At 36.9% G+C, this 20,850-nt stretch overlaps 1 protein-coding gene across 4 annotated transcripts in view; it reads right to left on the reverse strand.

The window, feature by feature from the left end:
• casz1 (castor zinc finger 1) overlaps positions 1-20,850 on the reverse strand; it is a 270,853-nt gene that overhangs the window by 103,665 nt on the left and 146,338 nt on the right. For all 4 annotated transcript variants that reach the window (XM_052105243.1, XM_052105240.1, XM_052105241.1 and 1 more), the window contains one exon: positions 20,694-20,744. The gene's annotated coding sequence lies outside the window, so the exon portion shown is untranslated. The remainder of the gene's footprint in view (positions 1-20,693; positions 20,745-20,850) is intronic.

Below are 20,850 nucleotides of genomic sequence, written 5' to 3' on the forward strand. Positions count from 1 at the left end.
CTATTTGGATTGCATTATATATTTATTTTTTGCAAGGGTGAACGGACTGCATACAAAAATGTAAGTGTATCTCCAAAAGGAGCGGTCATAAGTTACTTATCATAAACTAATTGGCCCATGCTACGGTGTCTGTGGCAGTGATCTTCATAATGAACATATCTTTATTAAATTAGGCTATCATCGTTTTGCACACAAATGACACAGTGCGAGTACATATTCATGAAAATTCATGTTCCTATAAACACACTGCAAAAAAGTTGCTCATTTCACTTCACTTAAAAAAACATTACTAAAAACTCCCAAAAAAAATCTTAACACTGCTTTCATCCCCTGCGTCGCATCATTATAGTTTAGTATCTCTCCCGGATGCAGACAGTCATAATGCAATCTTCCTAATTTTGGTCTCTTGCAATCTGGTTTTAAAAGGGAACGGGAGAGAAAGGGGCACATTTCTGAAGGCCCTGGCCATAATCATTTTAGACAGATAGCTTCTCCCATCGCAGATGAGCAAATATTTGTAAACCAGCTATCTAATGGAAAATTATAGTGAAATTAGAGCGAAATTCACGACAGAGAAATCTGATTACCTCTAATTTTATTATGCCATCTTAGCCCACACAGCATATTTTTGTAGCGTTTTTTCCATAAATACCTATGCCAGGGGTCCTGGTAATCAAATAAAATTGAAATTCATCTCCCCATTAAATTCAATTAGATGCAATTTCAAAAGCCTATCAAAGATTTTAATTACTAATTTATAAAAGTCTCTAATGCCAAATTGGGGAAGAAAAACGTACATCCCTGCATTGGGGAGGGAAATGTACATAAATAAATAATGTGAACTTGATATAAAACCAGGAGAGGAAATTGTTGATCCACAAAGATACGCAACAGAAAATAAAATGGACCAAGCGGAGGCCTTATTCAGTGGCTCTGGATTGGGGAGTGACGTGTAGCAAACGATGGGCTCCTGGACCAGAGGAAATGAACTTAGCCGAGGTACACTCTGCTTCTAAACATCTGCCCTCCAAGTTATTACGCCATAATTGACTAATTGACACCTTAATTTCATTTATGGGCTCCTGCATTGAAGAGTCAACCTCTGGGTATGGAGGTGGTCCAGGAAGAGTGTACAGAGCCAGCATCCTGTGTGCAGGTGGATACCAGCCCTACCCAACACACCATGATCACAAATATGATAATTAAATGGCAGAAGGAAGCACAAGTTACGTTCCGATTCAAAGGGTCCCTATGGTGTGTTTACTGCTCCCTACACACTAAGCAGGGGATATCTGTTATAGTTTACTTAACTTGACAAAATGTGTTCATTTGAATGTCCTGCAATGTCATCAAACACAAACAACACTTGTGACAGGCAGATTAGGGGTTTCTGGTATCATATACATATATGTAAACATATAAAGGTCAAAATATAAAAAAATATATATATATAATATTTTCATATATAAAAATGTACATAATACATTCATGTGAACATAAAAAAATATTCATATATATTAAACATATATAAAATATTTTAATAAATATAATTTTTCATACTGGAAACCACTATATTTAGTGATACATTGATGTTAAATATGGAAATAAAGGTTTTTCACTTCACTTTTAGGGATAGTTCATCCAAAAAAAAATAATTAAAAAAAATCATCATCTACTCACCCTTATGTTGTTCCAAACCTGTATGACTTACTTCCTTCCATGGAACACAATAGGAGATGTTAGGCAGAAAAACAGCCTCAGTCACCATTCCCTTTCATTGTATGGAAAAAAGATGCAATAAAAGTGAAGACTAACTGAGACTAACAGGCTGCCTCTTCATGTCTCCATTCACCATCAAGTCCTTTTGACTTACACAGAAGTAAGAAAGTCATACAGGTTTGGAACAACATGAGAATTAATAAATTATAGCATAATTTCCATTTTTAGGTACGTTTTAGGATAAATACCCTGTGAAGGTAACTTCTCAGACACTAGTAGGCATTTGGAACACACTCTTATTGACTGAGTAAATCCTTAACAAAAAAATTAAAATTTTTCTCATACTCTGTAAATCTCAATACAGATGACAGCTGTGGGGGTTCAATCAAGCATGCACAACCAATATCCTTGTAACTTGCCTCATTGGGCATCAATTTGTTTCCCTGCGGTAATTCTTTTTGCGAGAATGTGATAAAGACTGTTTTTCTAGGTGATGTGAAATGCAGCGTTTAAATTATGTTTACCCAACGAAAACTCTGTATATCGTAACACATATTTATAAACAATGAATCTGAGTTGATTGTTGGCTGAATGGGTTTTCTGTCATAGTATATTAAACCATAGCGTAAGACTCCAACCAGACTGCAAAGGGCTAACTCTTTTAAAGTGACATCAAACACTGCCAGTACCTTTCTACAAAAGTGCTCACAATGGGACAGTAAAGGGGTCTCAGGTCACCTACTAGGCCCGTTTCCCAGCCACCCCCTACTCCACACCAATGGGCGGCTAAAACAACAGCACAGCAGCCTGGGAGGACTACAAAGCTGAGTTTGAAAGGACACCTGCTGCCTTTATTCACTTAACGCTTTTTAACTGCTCCCTGTGTTTGTTTAAAAGCCATATCCTAAAAAGACAACCTTCAGGCACTGGATTGGGTGATGATGAATTAGATAAATATTGGCATTAATTGTTGCTAGACAAACATCGCTGTCTGAAGAGAGTGGGTGTGGGGGAGCGCGGCTTCTAGAAGATTCTGCCTTCATGCAGAGCTGGGATCCAATAGAAGAGGCTCAGTAAATATTACTAAACTGACACTTTAATCTGCTTTTTTCCACACTCAAGCTGCCTGGGTATTACGCATAATCTTTTTTGTGTGTCATATGGTGTGAGATATGGATGGAGCTAATTTTTAGAGACAAATCTGATATTTGTCAACTGTTTGAAAAAACTGGGGATTTTCCGCTAATCCGCCCACGGATGTAAAGGCGCGTTAACAGCAAAATGCAGATGGTGTGGAGCTCTCTCAGTACCCAGTCCAGACCTCAGCGAGTGTGTACAGAGCGACCTGAGCTAGCTCCGGTGCAACTAACCGCAACCTGTGAAGGCTGGTGCCCAGAGTGTAGTCCAAAGTTAGCAAGCTAGCAAAGCATTCTACACCATACTTTTCACTAATTGTATGCCCTGTTCTTCCCCTTTGTTTGCATGGCTACATCCTCTGTGATGATTAAAAATTCAACACTGTGCTAACAATTTTTTTCTCTAATATGGAGACAAATACAAAATTATAATTTAAAATGTAGCATAAATCTTTAAGGATGCCACAAGGTAATGTTTCCAAATCAGACTCTTTCCTTTCCTCCCCAAACTTTAGATAACTTTAGAGAACTCCCCTTTAGTTTGAATAATGTAGCCCATTACCATTTTCAGATTTCTTAATCAGAGGTTTCAGTTTATTTTCTTTAAAAGAAAGTCTCTCTGGGCAATTTAAATGCATGTTATCTAGGAACTGAGCAACTTCTCTGTCAGGTCATCTGTCAATGTTTAAGTGGTAAATAATACAATGCTATCTCAAATAATCTCTCAGAATTTATCTGTCGTTACTGACTCCTTAGAAAGTTATTTTAGGGAATACAATGATTACAAACTGATTTGTACTTTCCAGTTTCATTCCATTTAAAATGAAATGGCACTCGCAATCTATTTTATCCCTATAATGTGGCATCCTTCCTGGTGACGCCAGCAAAAAAAGTTGTTTCAGATGCAGAGCAAGTTGTTATAATTAAATGAAATATTAAAAATACATTTTTCCTCATCTCTTCGGAACAACATGCATGAACAAATAATAAAGCATAACAAGCATAATACGTTTAGAATAATAAAATGAACATGTATTAAGTTAAGGGTAAATAGGGTCAATTTTGATATCATGTTGACTTTATCAAAAATAAAGAGCTAACAACATAATTATAAACAGTATTTATATATATATGGGCTCCAAAGAGAAGAGAGAAAAACAAGACTACAGTCCACTAACAAGGCAGTGCAGTATTGGTTCTATTAAAATGAACAATCTACAAATAGAAGTTTTCAGGAGGAATTGAGCCTTTAAAACTCTGCCGACATGGCAGCTCACATAAAAAAAAAATAAGGCTTTTAAAGAAGTTATACACAGCAACTACTGTATGTGACTGAGACAGATAGAAAGGGCCAGAACTGATTATCCTCTGATGGGCAGATAGCTCTGAGCTCAGTAAAGGTGTACAGCAGGAAGTCTCTCACTCTGCCATGCAGCATAGACCAGCGCTACTCTTTACCTCCCCAATGTTAATATGTTTATGTCGACCAACAACAAGCAATCCAAGCCTTTCACGCTGACCAAGGAGTCATGTTAAAGCTAAAGTGCGTAATTTTTCGATAATTCTTTAAAATACTTCCTCCTATACCAGCATAATATGAAGAGACAACTAAAAGCATGCAATTTGTAGGTTGACTGTAGGTTGATTTGTAGGTTGACTGTAGCGCAATTAAAACGTAGTTTATTTTTCTTTGAGGATTCCAATCTCTGCAAATTGGTTAAACAATGGCGTGTATTTGGGGCGGGAATATATGTTTGTCCAACAAATGTAAGACAGGGGGGTATTTGGCAAAACTTTTTTAACCTTTAATATTTTAAACTTTTATATTATTTAGTAAAATATTTTATTTTATTTTATTTTATTTTATTTAGCCAATTTTGTTTGGTGAGTTTTTAAATTACAGACTTCAGTTTTAACCATTTCTAACAAGTCTCAGAAAGCATTCGGAGTTCAATTCACCTTCTTTTGCAAACTTAGTCAGCATGTTAGTTGTTTTCAGATTTTCTGGCACAGGCAAGCAAATAGAATTACTTATTTTCTTCTTTAAAGAGACAAGATTAACCTAAATGTGTCACACACAAAAATGAAAGAGTGATAGAGTTGATTTATGCTACATAAATGCTTGTTGAACCTAGCAGGCACAGCTGACATCTATTGATCAGCCCTACTGTAAGCTAAAGAGCAGAAAAAAAGTTGAAATTATTGGCATAGTGAAATTCAGCATTTTTTTAACCTTCAGAGATGCTTTGCATTCATCTGTAAAATAAATAAAAATATAAATGCCGTCAAGAGAGGGGGAGAGGAAAAAAAACCCGCTAAAGCTCTTGTGGTGTAATTGGCTGAACAGCAAGGGCAGCAGAAAATTTACAGGCAGACGACAGTGTGAAGGGGACTCGGTCACGAAAACTAAGTCTTCAGTGCTGGTAGCTCCACTCTGGACTTTCGTCACTGGCTTGGTGCTGATAGACCAGGCTGAAAGAACTACACACAACCAATATGCAGAACTAGATGGCTAAAACCCCTCATGAAATCCAAATTTGAGTTTAATGGATTTTAGTCCACATCTGTTAGCTTTGAAGCCAGCTATATGTTAGTGCAATGGTTTACAAGAGAGTTTGCTTCAGGACCTAGATTTTCCATTGGACATCACGACAACAATACCAAACCTTATTTTCTTTTACATTGTTTAGTTTTGCTCATGTTCTTTTAAGTTAAGGGCATGCCACGCAACCTGTCCATGTTAGCATCTGCTTAATTTCGCTAGCTTCTACCAAGTAATATAATTTGCGCTAAAATAATGTAGAGTTTGAGTTTGGACACACAACCTTTGATGTCAACAACAAAATATATGGGACATGTTTTCTCCTCCCTTTTAGAAGTTGATGAGCTGATTTATTGTTCTTTATATGCATATTATATAGTTAAAATCCTTGTATAACTTGCACTCGGCATTACAACAGTCCTGAGACCCATTTTTCGGAACTGAACCACCTGTTAAAAACCACTGTACTAGTGTACTCCTAAAAGTTGACAAAATTATCTTTTTCAGATGTATGCATTTACAATTTACAGTCTTTCTCTTTAGGGAATATGGACCAAAAATATTGATGATTCATTATGCACTACACAGATTGTTTTGTCCGAGAATGTCCCTTCCCCAATTCCACCTGCAACCGGCTAGCAAGTAGCAAATCATAATTCATGGCCATGACGTAACTGAAGTCTATTAGCTATTTTTTAAAAGAAGTATGAGCCCTTAGATCTTTCCCTCTAATACTTAAAATATTTCAACACAGGACAGAAAAATATGCTCATTAAGCCATTGTATGGGGGTTTTACCATGACAAACAGTGATGGTAGCACCGAGCAAATCAAATCAAATTGTGATGGAGGTCAAGGGTGGAACTAAAGCTGTCATGGATGGTCCAAAATTGGCCTGACTTGTGACAATGGTGCCTCTTTCATCCCCAGGCTTCTCAGAAGGATGGACAAGGATAACACTTAAAACCCAGTGGCTTTTTTTCACCCACAGTTTTTCCATAAAATGCCAGGCTAGGCAATCAGGCCATGTGACCGCCATGTAGGTCAGTCAACAGGGGTAGAACAGCGGGGGTAGGAGGGAGTTTTCGATGGAACTGTTGAAAATAGCATGTGGTAACCAGATTAGATCAATAAGGATTGTTTCAATATCAGTCTCTGAATAAGACCCAGAGAGAGGATGATAGAGTGAGGGGGAGTAGAATGAAAGATGAAGAGACCGTTTTGTTTAAACAAAGGCAATAAGGTCATAAAATGTTTGGGTGGAGCTAATCAAACAACTGCCTGCATGTGTAATATGCCTGAATTTACAAAGTGTGAGAAATGTGCGAATAGGTTTATTTGCATACTGTTGTCTCAAAAATAACCCAAGAAAGTCTGAGACACAAGTGAAGATTTTAAGACTGAAATAGCTGACAGCTGGTTTGGGCAAAGGCAGGGAATATGAACTCTTTGTCAGTTGTTCAAATAAATGTTGAAAATGCCAGCTCTGACCTCAAACACCTAATCTGAGGATGATCATACATGATGAATTTCCTTGCCAGTCTTTGCTTGATTACACTGGTAAGTGCTGGTTTGGTGCTGGTCTAGCTGGCATGCCAGCATAGTCATGCTTCTCACAGAAAATAAAAACTTAGCAACATATTTACTGCAAAAATGTATTTTTCTTAATCTGTATTTTTGCTTTGTTTTCCAGTAAAAATATCAAAACATCCTTAATACACAATAAACTTAATAATAAGATAATAAGTTGATAATAAATCTTCTTTTCAGAGAATATTACTTATAGGAATATTCCGGGTTCACTACAAGTTAAGCTCAACCGACAGCATTTGTGACATCATATTGATTACCAAAAAAATTTAATATTTGACCTGTCCCTACTTTTCTAAAAAAAAAAAAAAAAAACAATTAAATAAATAAAAAAATAAAGGCAAAAATTTGAGTTACAGTTAGGCACTTACAATGGACGTGAATGGGGGAGATTCTGTGTAAAGTTATATCCAATTTTACAACTTTGTTGCCATGACTATGTAATGTCAACAAACCATAAACCAACTGTAAAAATTACAATTTAAACAACTTTACAGCTCAAATTATACATGACTTTTAACAGAAGAATTAATATAAGTGCTTTAATAAAATTATTAGCATCACATTTCTGCCTTTAAACACCCTAAAAATTTTCCCCATTCACTTCCATTGTGCCTCATTCCAAGTGCCTCACTGTAACAGAATTTTGCCCTTTTTTTTTAAAGAAAAGGAGTGACCAGTTTCTTCTCCCATTGGCAATGTTTTTTCTTGTTTTAAGTGAAAGGCCAGAAATATATTTTACGCAAGTATGCAAACGCAGATGTGAGAGCTTGGCCACCACATTGCCAACGTGTAGTCCATGCTTAACGTGTTCTCGCATTACCGTGGCAGTAAGAAACCTCAGTACTCAAGTTTACCATCACCGTCAAAAGTCTGTGCCATTAAACTTGATTTGTTATTATTTGCTATACATATATTGCTTCGCCAATACAGTTGTTCAGCTTAAAAAATAAAACCTACTGTGAAAACGAACAGTTCACACTAATGTCTAGTGCCCATTTGAGAATGCATCACGTACTTTTATTGTGTGATGAATTGTGGTCTGGCACATTTTGCAACACACGACATCAAGCTTGCGTAGTTAGAAGTGTCTGCAATCTTGTACTTGTGAAGAGAATGTATCAAGTACCTTTATCTTTAAAATTTTGGGGTTAAGAAAAATAAACTTGTTTTCCCTTTGAATTATTTTTCCTATCCCATCGACAAATCGTGTTTTTTTTTTTTTTCTTGTTTAAACATAAACCTCTCTAAATTGGCTAGATTTTTCTGAAAACAAGACTTTATATCATTCATCATGTTGATTGTCAAGCAAATGCATCTTGTTTTAAAGGTATTAAGATACTTTTTACTGGAAAACAAGACAAAAATACTGAGAAAGAAACATATATTTTGCAATGTCAGGACAAGCATCCAAAACACAACTTAAACTGGCTTTAAGTCAGGGGTTGAGATGGTTTAAGATCATAAAATGGCAGGACCTCCCTGCTGCTAGAGTAGTTTTGACAGTGTAGTTAAAATATATGAAAACCGATGCAGTGCAGACCGTTTTGTGCAATTTATCAAAAGATAATTGATATTAATGTAGAAGGAGCCTGTCAGCCAGCAAAGACTGGAATAATGAATAGGTTCCTCTAATGTACTTACTCCCAGACCTCCAAAACTTCTCAATGTTTCATTTTTCTCTGGCTTGTTCCCCTTTATACACTCAAAACAATTTTTTTGCCTATTTTTAAGATTTATCCATTTCAACTGAATAACAAATTTCCATCTAATTTAATTGAATAGTCTTGAAGAAAATGTAATTAATAAAACTTGCATTTTGTAAGATTTATACATTTTATTAAGTTAAAGATTAGGCAATTAAATTAGATGGAAATGTTTTATTCAATTGAAATGGATAAACCTTGAAAATAGGCTAAAATATTTTTTGAGTGTAAATCCACCACAATTGTGAGAGTTTGTGTGTGCTCTGACGGACCAACCCACAGAGAACACAATGAATAGTATGCGCAGCATGCTTCGCTATGATTACAAAAAAAGGAAACAAATCTACTGAATGTAGGATTGACACCCAGACTGGATTTTCACTGTCAGAGTTTAAAAATAACTCTAGATCGACAGGGTGACCTTGATCTGTGCAATTGCAATATATTCAGAATCGGAATTAGCTTTACTGAAAAGTATGCTTACACATACAAGGAATTTGTCTTGGTGAAAGAAGCTTCCAGTGCACAAACAATACAGCAACAAGATAGAGATAATGAAAAAAAAAGAGAATGAAAATAAAAAGTGAATAGAAAATATATCTAGTATATAGAATTAAGACAAAATATTTACACTGGTGGACAAATAATCAAATTTTGCTGTTTCGGAAGGAAATTGGTACTTCACCAAAGTGGCATTCAACTGATTACAAATAATAGTCAGGACATTACTGATGTAAAAAACAGCACATCACTATTTGAAAAAAGTCATTTTTGATCAAATCTAAACAGACCCCATTTCCAGCAGCCATCACTCCAACACCTTATCCTTGAGAAATCATGCTAAATTGCTAATTTGGTACTAGAAAATCACTTGCCATTATATAAAACACAGTTTAAAGCTATTTGGTTTGTTAAATGAAGCTTAACATTGTGTTTGTGTTTGTTTTTAAATTGCCACAGTATGCAATAGACTGGCATGTCATAAGGTCAAAAATGGCAAAAAAGAAACAACTTTCTCTAGAAACTCGTCAGTCATTGTTTTGAGGAATGAAGGCTATGCAATGCTTGAAACTGCCAAAAAACTGAATATTTCATACAAAGGTGTTCACTACAGTCTTCAAAGACAAAGGTCAACTGGCTCTAACAAGGACAGAAAGAGATGTGGAAGGTCACAACTAAACAAGAGGATAAGAACATCAGAGTCTCTAGTTTGAGAAATAGACACCTCACATGTCCTCAGCTGACAGCTTCATTGAATTCTACCCGCTCAACACCAGTTTCATGTACAACAATAAAGAGAAGACTCAGGGGTGCAGGCCTTATGGGAAGAATTGCAAAGAAAAAGACACTTTTGAAAGGTTAGAGAGGCAAAGAAACAGTCATTGGATAACAAATAATTGGAAAAGAGTGTTATGGATCTTAACCCTATTGAGCGTTTGTGGGATCAGCTAGACTGTAAGTTGTGTGAGAAGTGCCCGACAAGACAGCCACATCTATGGCAAGTGCTACAGGAAGTGTGGGGTGAAATGTCACCTGAGTATCTGGGCAAACTGACAGCTAGAATGCCAAAGATCTGCAAAGCTGTCATTGCTGCACATGGAGGATTTTTTGATGAGAACTCTTTGAAGTAGTTTAAGAAAAAATTCTCCCCTTTTCTCCCAATTTGGAATGCCCAATTCCCAATGCACTCTAAATCCTTGTGGTAGCGTAGTGAGGATGAATCTCAATTGCCTCCGCCTCCGAGACTGTCAATCCGCGCATCTTATCATGGGCTTGTTGTGCGCATTACCACGGAGACCTAGCGTGTGTAGAGGCTTCACGCCATTCTCCGCAACGTGCACGCACAACCACGCAGCCCACTGAGCGTGATGTGACTCTACCCTCCTTAGTAACTGGGCCAATTTGTTTGCTTAGGAGACCTGGCTGGAATCACTCAGCATGCCCTGGATTCAAACTCACGACTCGAGGGGTGGTAGTCAGCATCTTTACTCGCTGAGCTACCCAGGCCCCCCATATTTTACATTATTAATGTCCTGACTATACATTGTGATCAGTTGATACCACTTTGGTGAATAAAAGTACCAATTTCTTTCCATAAGAGAAAAATCAGTATATTATTCCAAATCCTCTTTAGCCTGAGGGAAAAAAACTGTTCTTGTGCCTGATATTGAACATTTGTGTGAAACTCTACTGTATTGTGGCAGGTGTATCACATGATCATGTATGAAATCAGTGAATGGACCGGACCCTCATTAAATGGACATCAGTGGTGGTGGACCCAGGAGTGAGATGAGTCACAGTGTAGTGTTTTCATCTTATTAATTGACCTTGACTAATCGTTCACCTAAACCTCCATTTTGTTTTGCAGTTTATGTACAGTAGCATGTAACTAATGTGAATGGCCCCTGCGACCTATCGCTGTCTAGAATTAAGATATTGGCACCACTGTTCATCATTGGAGCATTTTTTCTATAAATACAAGTATTCGATATCTTTGCATGTCAAACCTGAAGCCATCAATTCAAGCCACAGTATCCCTGTTTACAATGATTATTGATCATAAGTCTGCTCTGCCTGACAATAAGGGCATCTTTCAATTGATTTTTTTTATCTATTTAAAAAAACCATATCATAATAGATTTGGTATGAATTAAAGGCTGTTTTGGTTCAATTCATCTAAGCAACCAGATAATAATTTTACATTACCATGGAAACACGATAACACAGACTCCTCGTTGCTAAACAATCAATTAATTTTATGCTTTGTACTGCTGTTTACTCTCCCATTAAAACCTGAAAAGTCAGTTTAGCTTTTTCCAGTGCTCTAGTTTTCAGGGTTTTGTTGAATAAATCCTGAAATACAAAAGAGAGTGAGAGAGAAGCCAGGTGGCTGCGAGCAGAGCAGCTTTATACACAAACGTGGCCTTTTGTTAGGATGCTGAAATTCAACAAGCCATGCCCCATCACTAATAGAAGCTGTGTTTTTGTTGAAAGGATGTTTTTTTTATGTTATTATTCTTCCAATGCGGGGCCATGACAAAGCATAGACTTTTATCCATTTTAATCAAAAGCATCAGCCAGGCATTATGCAGTACTAATACTGTACCATTCCCTAGCATTTGTGTCCCTATTTGACATGAATTGATGAGTGTGATGTGAGGTAAAGCTTTGTTCAGAGATGTTTAAGGTCATTCATGTAAGGTAATCATATTGAGGCAGTATCGAATATACATTGCAACTATTGGTGATGAATTATGAAAAGAATCAAACATTCAGTTAAATTAAAGGAACCATTCATCCCAAAATAAAAATTCTGTCATCAATCACACACATCGAGACGTTTAGTAGAATGTTCGCTCTGCTCTTTTCTATGCAATGGTGATCTGGGAAATTTAATTTTATCCAAATATGACAAAAGAACAGTGAGCAACGTGAATGAGATTTGAGATCTGTGACAGAAGGGAAGATTATCAGTGAATATGGAGTTGAATTAGGGTATTTTCCTCACACAAAGCAATCGTATGGCATCTAAAGACTTGGAATATAGTATACAAGTCATATGGATTACTTTTATTATGCATTTAGGGGGCTTTTTTTTTGCTATTTCTGGAGCTTGAAAACCTCTGTCACCATTCACTTTCATGGTATGGAAAATAGCATAAAATCCTATTTTGAGTTCAACAACAAACAACAACAAAAAACAAAGAAATCATACTGGTTCCAAACCATGTAAGAGTGAGTAAATGTTGCAGAATTTTCATTTTTGAGTGAACTACCCCTTTGAAATATCCCCTTTGGCCAAGTCACCGATATGATGATGTACATGTGCATGTTTGAGCACCTCGTGGAGGATATCTACCAGAAAATGAACTTACACATCCCTCTAAACACTGACAGGTCAGCATAAAAGACGGTAAGGGGATTAAAGCCATGCGGCCCGGCAATTGCAAAGTACACCAAGGGCTAATCTTGTCTTTAAAGCCAATATCTCATGACCTCTAGGACTTCAAACTAGCACTAAGAGAAAAACACTGCAGGGGTCTTTTCAGGTGAGCGGGTGGCCAGACCGTACGCCCACACCAACACAAACACAAATTATCATATCAATAGACATCCACTGCCACTTTTTCAACACAGGAAGCTCCTTATTATAATAACGCACCAATGATTACACACCAAAAGCATACAGCACATTTCTATGTATTAGGTCACGCATTGTACACATGGAATAGTATGTTTTCATACATTGTTTTGACTTTAAAACTTATATGGAAGAATTTCTATTCAAAACAAGCCTGCTGTGACGGTACATTAGACTGAAAGTTAGAGCCAAAACATTTAATCAGATTAAAGCTTTTATTACTTAAACAAGTAATATTGGATGTACTGCACGAACAGCTTGTGAATGCGAGGAGGTAGGACATTTAATCAACGGTGAAAAGAAGAAAAATAGTAATTTCGCAATTTCACAAAATAATAATTTCACAATGTAAAAACCTTAATATAATAAAATATGATATATATATATATATATATATATATATATATATATATATATATATATATATATATATATATATATATATATATATATATATATATATATATATATATATATATATATATATTTTTTTTTTTTTTTTAAATAGAATTTCTTTCTATTTACATGGAAACATTCTTGACATGTTTTGTGATATTCAACCTTATAACCACTGAATATTTTTGGTAATTTAACACAAAAGTGAACTTTCTAAGTTGCTACATTACTTGCCCATAAGCTGCCTATAATTAGGCTAAATAACTATTTTACTTGGTTGAAGAATTGTTTATTCTGATTATTATCCAGGAATTCTTCATATATGTTATCAATATATGTTTTATTGAACTATTTATTTATCAATAACTATTTATTGAACATTGTTTTTGGGTAAAATTGCACAGCCGCTTGCAACTGCTTTATTTTAATACATGTAAGTATATCTGGGTATAAACATTTATATAAAAATACATATTGATATACAGTATATTACTTCAAGATTAAAACGCCCAAAAAAGAGCCATCATGATGTAATAATAACATTTGTATTTCTTCATACATACCGATATATATAAAATCAAGTTAAAAGTGATTGTAAGGAAAAATGCTTTAGATGAGACAACCAGGCTTATGTTTTAAAGACTGCACAGTTCCAAATGTCAACTGTAGGGCAAATTAAAAGACATAATCCCCTTCACGAGAGTGTCAAAGTTTCTTAAAACCTGCCAGTCCAAGTTAGCCTTTTGATTGAAAATAATATGCCTTTCCATCTTTCAAAGATGTACTTTTCCTAAAGCATCGTTGATTGCCCTGTGTCCATTACTAGGAGAGATTATGATAATATTCCACATTGTGCTCTGTGTGATGCAGGGGAAATTCAATACTCAAAAGGTTAATGCAATCAATTAGGATGACAAAGGGGTAAAGTAAAACCCTCCTGCTCACTGAGAAAGGAGCAGGGACACAGAAGGAGAGAAAGGTATTGAAAGCTTCAATGGATCTTCCAGGAGAGAAGAGCCACTCAAAATATGTGAGAAAGAGGTAAAAAAGAGTGCTGTCTATTCTTTATATGCTCTTCAAAGCACCAGTTGTCCTTGTGTCGCACAAATGCATACACACACAAGAAAGATAAAGATAAAAGAGCAGCTCTCTTTTGTTCGAAAACTATATTATTCCCCTTACACCACAATAATGACAAGAGAACTATACAATGAATTTCTGTCTTTGTAGTGACCCTTTTCACACCTGCTATTAATATACATTTTGAGCAATCTGATCACAAGTGGACAGCGATAAATACAAATGTAAACGCGGTACAAAATGGTTTGTGGATCCGATCACTCAAACCACTTTCAGAGGCAAAATTATACACTTCATTTCTGACTATAAACCCTCCAAAAATTGATCCAATTCACTTCTCTTGTAAGTGCCAAACTGTAACCTCAATTTGTAATATTCATTTTTGTGATAATCAGCACTACGCCACAAACGCCTTTTGTGATGTCATGAAATCATTGACCCACCCCTCAACCAGGTGCAAATTATGATCTGTTTTATCAGACTACTTGTGATTGCCCTAGATGGGTGTAACTACCAAGTGTAAACAGGGCGACAGTAGTAATAGTGTCCAAAATTGAATATGCCCCCTAAATTTCTATGCCACATTCCGCATCTTTCTCTGGCTCGTTGTTTTTTCCAGGCATGTTTTCAGTCCAATATTTCAATTCCTTCTGCACTGAGCAGTCACAGCTTTAATATTAACAATAATAAAACTGTGGTGAAATTAAAAAGACAATCACTTCTCTTCAACAGAGAGACAATGGCCTTTATTATTTTGAAAGATGCTACACCGCTACATAACACAAAGGATTTCCATCATTGCAGATAAGTGGATAAAGTTAGATAGCAGTATTGAGCTGTACAACTATTGTGATAATCCATATTACCTTTTCAGTCCTCAGAACAGTCTTTCAGGCAGAGACGACAATAATTACATCTTAGCAACCGCCTGTTCTGATAAAAAAGGCATGAATAGGCACTGTAACCTTGCTCCATTGAGATACGCTGCAATACCTAATTTCCCACCCAGTGTAGAGAGAAATTACTTAAAGCAAGAAAGGCAGTAATCCACCATGTCCGGCAAGACACAAAAACTTAAACCACACCTGTCTCACCAGGCCCATATGCAATAGATTAATTTCTGCACAAAGATGCTTGCGGTCACTATATCTTTTTGTGCTCATTCTGGTTTTCAATGCATGGTTGACATAAGGATTTGCAAAGCGGTAAATTCCTAGGACATTTTCAGACAATACATTGGTTCCAATGTAACTTGCTCTAATTATAACAGTTCCCAGGTTCAAGAGTGTTTGCTAATTTAGATGTACACATGAATGGCCTGCTGTCGTTGCTGAGCACTCTAAGTAATGAGAATTTGTTTCATGAAAGCCTATGATTGTTTAAGCATGAATACATAACATGTACATGATGCTTTCATAAGGCACCATAATGTTGCTTTTAGAAATCGTTGGGATTACGTACAATTATCAGAATAATTTAGCATGATGAAAAAACAAATAAGAGTCCAAAACTGATATTTTGCCACACCTGCCAATATCTATTCATCATTTACTCACTCCATGTTGTTTCAAATCCATGTGACTTCCTTCCTTGGAGCACACAAAGAGGTGTTAGGCAGTATGTTAGTTTCTTAAAGTTCAATTTCATTGCATCTTTTTCCCTACAATTAAAGTGAATAGTGACTGAGGCTGTCATTCTGCCAAACATTTCCTTTTGTGTTCCATGGCAAGAAGAGAAGATCATAGAGGTTTGATCAACAGAATCTTAATTTTTTGTTAAACTACCCATTTAAGCCATGCATTTTGTTGATGTTTTACTTACTTGCCAAAGACAATAGAATCATATTTGCCAGATAAAAAGTGTTAATTGTAGAACTGCAAAGAGCTAAACAGCATGAGAGGTAACCAAGGCCTTCCGTTGACATACTAAGAAATTTCACTTTTTACAAGCGCAACTGCTGAAATTTGACCTACATCACATTTCCCTGTTGCACCATTTTGGGGGCCAGTGGACGTACTACTGAGACAAAAGGCCAAGGGCTTTGAAGTTTTGAGGCTAGTGAAAGGCAAGGGATGGCAGTCACAAAAGATGTGGCGGCCTGGAGGCCCTGCTTCAAAAGAAAAACAATTACTTTGAGCACAAGGGGAACGCGATGCTCCTGTCTTGGCTTCCTGCAGCCTGAGTGGCGGCTGGGTGTTGCGGGGTTCCAGGGGGTGATTTGAGGAGGTGGCGGTTTGATGGATGGGCTAGTGGGAAAGTCTATTCACATGGAGATGTTACATCATAAATATTTACACAGGGCTGCCGTTTCCATGTAGCCTCTTCTTGTTTTGACACACTGGAAAAAATTCAAAGGGTCAAAAAAATCGAGGGAAAAAGAGAAAACGTTCATAGGGTAGGGCGCACAAAAGAAGTGATGGCTATTTGTCACAGTTTGACATGATATATGAAGTAAAAAAATACAATATGAGCTGGTCTTAGCTGGTTTAATCTGTCTATCAGCCTGATCTTAGCTTTTATAAGTTGGTCCACCACCTTTGCCAAGCTGGTCTAGCTGTTTCAAGCTGGTTTCCTAGCTTTGACAAGCAGGTCTTAGCTGTTTTAAGATGGTCTCCTACCCTTTAGGTGTTTTAAGCTGGTTTCTAAGCCTTGCCATGCTGGCTTTAGGTGTTTTAAGCTGGTTTCCTAGCCTTTTCAGGCTGGTCTTAGCTGTTTAAAGCTTGTTTCCTAGCTTTGCCAAGATGGTCATAGCTGTTTCTAGCTGGCCTCTTAGCCTTGTCAAGCTGGTCATAGCTGTTTTAAGGTGGTCTACTAGCCTAATCAAGCTGGTCTTAACTATTTTAAGCTATCTACTAGCCTTGCCAAGCTGGTCTAATCTATTTTCAACTGGTTTATTAGCCTTGTCAATGTGGTCTAGCTGATTTAAGCTGGTCTCCTAGCCTGGACATGCTGGTCTAGCTCTTTTAAGCTGGTCACTTCGCCTTGCCATGCTGGACTTAGCTATTTTAAGCTGGTTCTCTAGCCTTGCCACGGTGGTTTTAGCTGTTTTAAGCTGTCTCTTAGCCTTGACAAGCTGGTCTTATCTGTTTTAAGCTGGTCTCTTAGCCTTGCCATGCTGGACTTAGCTATTTTAAGCTGGTTCTCTAGCCTTGCCACGGTGGTTTTAGCTGTTTTAAGCTGTCTCTTAGCCTTGACAAGCTGGTCTTATCTGTTTTAAGCTGGTCTCTTAGCCTTGCCATGCTGGACTTAGCTATTTTAAGCTGGTTCTCTAGCCTTGCCACAGTGGTTTTAGCTGTTTTAAGATGGCCTTTTAGCCTTGAAAATCTGGTTTTAGATGTTTTAAGCTGGTCTCTTAGCTTTGACAAGCTGGTCTTATCTGTTTTAAGCTGGTCTCTTAGCCTTGCCAAGCTAGTTTTAGCTGTTTTAAACTGGTCCCCTAGACTGGTCAAGCTGGTTTAATTTGTATTAAGCTGATCTCCCAGTATGACCTGCTAACCAGACAAAAAGACCAGCCTGACCAGGCTTGGAGACAAAGTAAACCAGCTTTGGCTGTTTTAAACTCTCAGCAGGGAAAAGAAGCATAAAAAACGAAGTAAAAGAGGCTGAGTAAACTGACAATCTAACGGTTGATTTACAGCTCAGCATATACTTAGACAAGCTCTCTTTGCAATATAAAAGAGTGTTTAATATATTAATGTCTGTAATTACTTAAATAACAGAGAGTAGTCTGCACAATCTGTCTTTGCTCTGCATTTGACCCTAGCGATCTCTGAATACGGCCCAGTTCGGCAGTCTAAATAGAGGGAGCTGCCCGCTTCTGTTGTCTTAAAAACAGCTCATCCAATTCTTCACAGCAAGTGCAATTAAAAGCCTTCCAACTCCCCACAGAAGGCCTGAACCAACAAAAACAAATTTGGCAGTTTAATTTTCTTCCCACTGTTCGAGAGGGAATCCATTCTGGGAGGCTTCTGCGCTGCACCCGCCTGGTCTCTGGGAGCTTTGCGGAAAGGGAAAAGGCATGCAGGCCCCATGTCGTAGCCAGTTGGGCTGATTAGCCGAATTAAATATATCAAAACCCAATTAAGCTAACTATACTCCAGCCATTCATGTTGCAGGAGAGAAAGAGAATTGGGTCATGATGATGGGGCTGCCTGGCTTGGCACGCTATCCTCTTTCTGAATGAAAAGAGGAACCCCTAAAGCATCTGGGTTATTTGGCCAAGAAGTATAAAAACATCATTTTAAAGAGATAGTTCACCCCAAAATGAAAATAGTTCTTTATTTTCTCACGATCATTTCATTACAAACGTGTATGGCTTTTTTGCTTCAGTGGAACTCAAAAGGGACATTTTTGAAGAACATCATTGCCACTATTTTCTTTATAATGAGTGAATGAGGACTAAGGCTGTCAAGCTCCAAAATTACAAATAAACACCAGTAAAACATCATAACAGTAGACTATATCACTTGTGTGCAACAGTCCAAGTCTTCTGAAGACATACAATAGTTATTTTGGAGTAACGTGAAGAACTAGGCATGCACAAGAGTTCATTGCAAAGTAGCAATGCCCGATTCATGAATGAATTGCTCTTATGAATAGGTTCTTTCCAATGAATAAGTTGATCCAGTTCACAAAACCAGTCAAAATGATTCATTCATAAATCAGATTTAACCAGCTCTCGAGTTTAACTCAATCACTCAATGATCCAGCTGCAATAGTTAGCACTAGAAGTAAATTTGATCAGTGAATCATAAAGTAGCAAAAAAAGACTAAAGAATATAGTGCACGAGATGTCTTGACCAATTTTATGATATGTTTATGGTACTTTTTTTCCATTTTGGAGATTGACAGCCCTAGTCCTCATTCACTTTTAATTTATATGGAAAAAAGAAGTGGACAAAATATTCTCAAAAATTCACCTTTTATGTTCTATAAAGAAAAGAAAATCAAGTCATACATGCATGAGGGACAGTAAATGATTATAATTTTTTTGGTGAACAATTCCATTAAACAAAAGCTGTTTTATCCAGGAGGAAAATGAGATTTAAAAAGCCTCTAAAGAACAAGGATATTTGTATCAGAGAACATCTCATCCGCATTTCGACTGACACAAAGAGCATGATCTGAGCTGTTCTCTCTCCATTCCATGCCCAGCCATGCATGACTGCCGGTGGGTGCCAGCACATTGTTTAGATGTAGTTTGCCCATGATTGATGCTGCAAGTGTGTATTTGACCCTGTGCTGAAAGACACTGGCAGGACAAAGGAGTGATGCTTTCTGTGAGCCGCGTATCATGGTCAGGCCAGCACCTCCTGGTCATGAAGATGACCTCAAGACTGACATGAGACAACACACAACATCCCTCCTTCCTGCTAGGATTGTTCCTGACTCAGAAGCCAGAGGCAAAGCCACTGTCTTAGACATGGAAAACAGTGTCATTCATTTCAGAGAATGATATTTACACTTTTAACTTTGTCCTCAAAGTTCCATGAGTTGTATTAATGATGTGTGGCATCTTATCCTTAGTAGGATGGTAGCTGTCAAGTGCTGAATGTGATGATAATGGAAAACGCTTGCTAAGCTGCATGCACATTTAACAAAGCAAACTCAAATGTAAAAATGTGAGTATTACCGTGTAAGGAATAGTTCACCAAAATATGAAAATTCTAATATCATTTACTCCCCCTCATGTGCTGCAAACATGTGTGACTTACTTTCTAATGGACAACACAAAAGGAGAATTTATGAAGAATATCCTAGCTGTTCTTTTTCATACAATAATAGTAAATGGGGACTGGGGCTAACAAGCTCCAACATGACAAAAAAGTACCTTAAAAGTGTTCCAAATGACTCGTGTTCTATATTCCAAGTCTTCAGACAGCATATTATAGCTTTTTAAATTTAGTTGTTAGTCATTGAAAATCGTTATCTCCACCAAAGCTCTTAAACACCAAGAGCAGTATGGACAAGACAGGAACTGCATTAACATCATTTTATGACATTTACAGCATTTATCGTTGGTCGACATGTGACTTGTGACCTAATATCGTTGACGTCAAATTTCACACAGCACACAGAATGGTGCCATATTTTATTTAAAGGAAAATATTTTTAGAAGGACTACTTGAATGACAATTTATAGGGCTTTTTTGTAATTTTGGAGCTCAAAAGCTCAGTTCCCTTTCAATTTCATTATATGGAAATTATCCTTTTGTGCACCATGGAAGAAACAGGGGTTTGGAATGACATGAGAGTGAGTAAATAATGCCAGATTTTATTTTATTATTTTATTTTAGGGTGAACTATCTTAACCACAATAAAAAGTTGAGAAATACATTTGAACAGACATTGGGATTCATTAGTAAGCATTTGTGCTTACCCTACCTCTCTCTCTCTCTGACAGAACAAGTCGCTCCACTCACAGGCTTAATTCATCTGCAAGATATAAAGGGAAAAAAAATTTGTCAGACTCAGAGTAAATCAAATACAAACATCTATTTATCAGACATTAAATAAAACACTCCATAAACACACGCATATG

The sequence above is a fragment of the Xyrauchen texanus genome, chromosome 35 (assembly GCF_025860055.1).
Source record: "Xyrauchen texanus isolate HMW12.3.18 chromosome 35, RBS_HiC_50CHRs, whole genome shotgun sequence".
NCBI lineage: Eukaryota > Metazoa > Chordata > Actinopteri > Cypriniformes > Catostomidae > Xyrauchen > Xyrauchen texanus.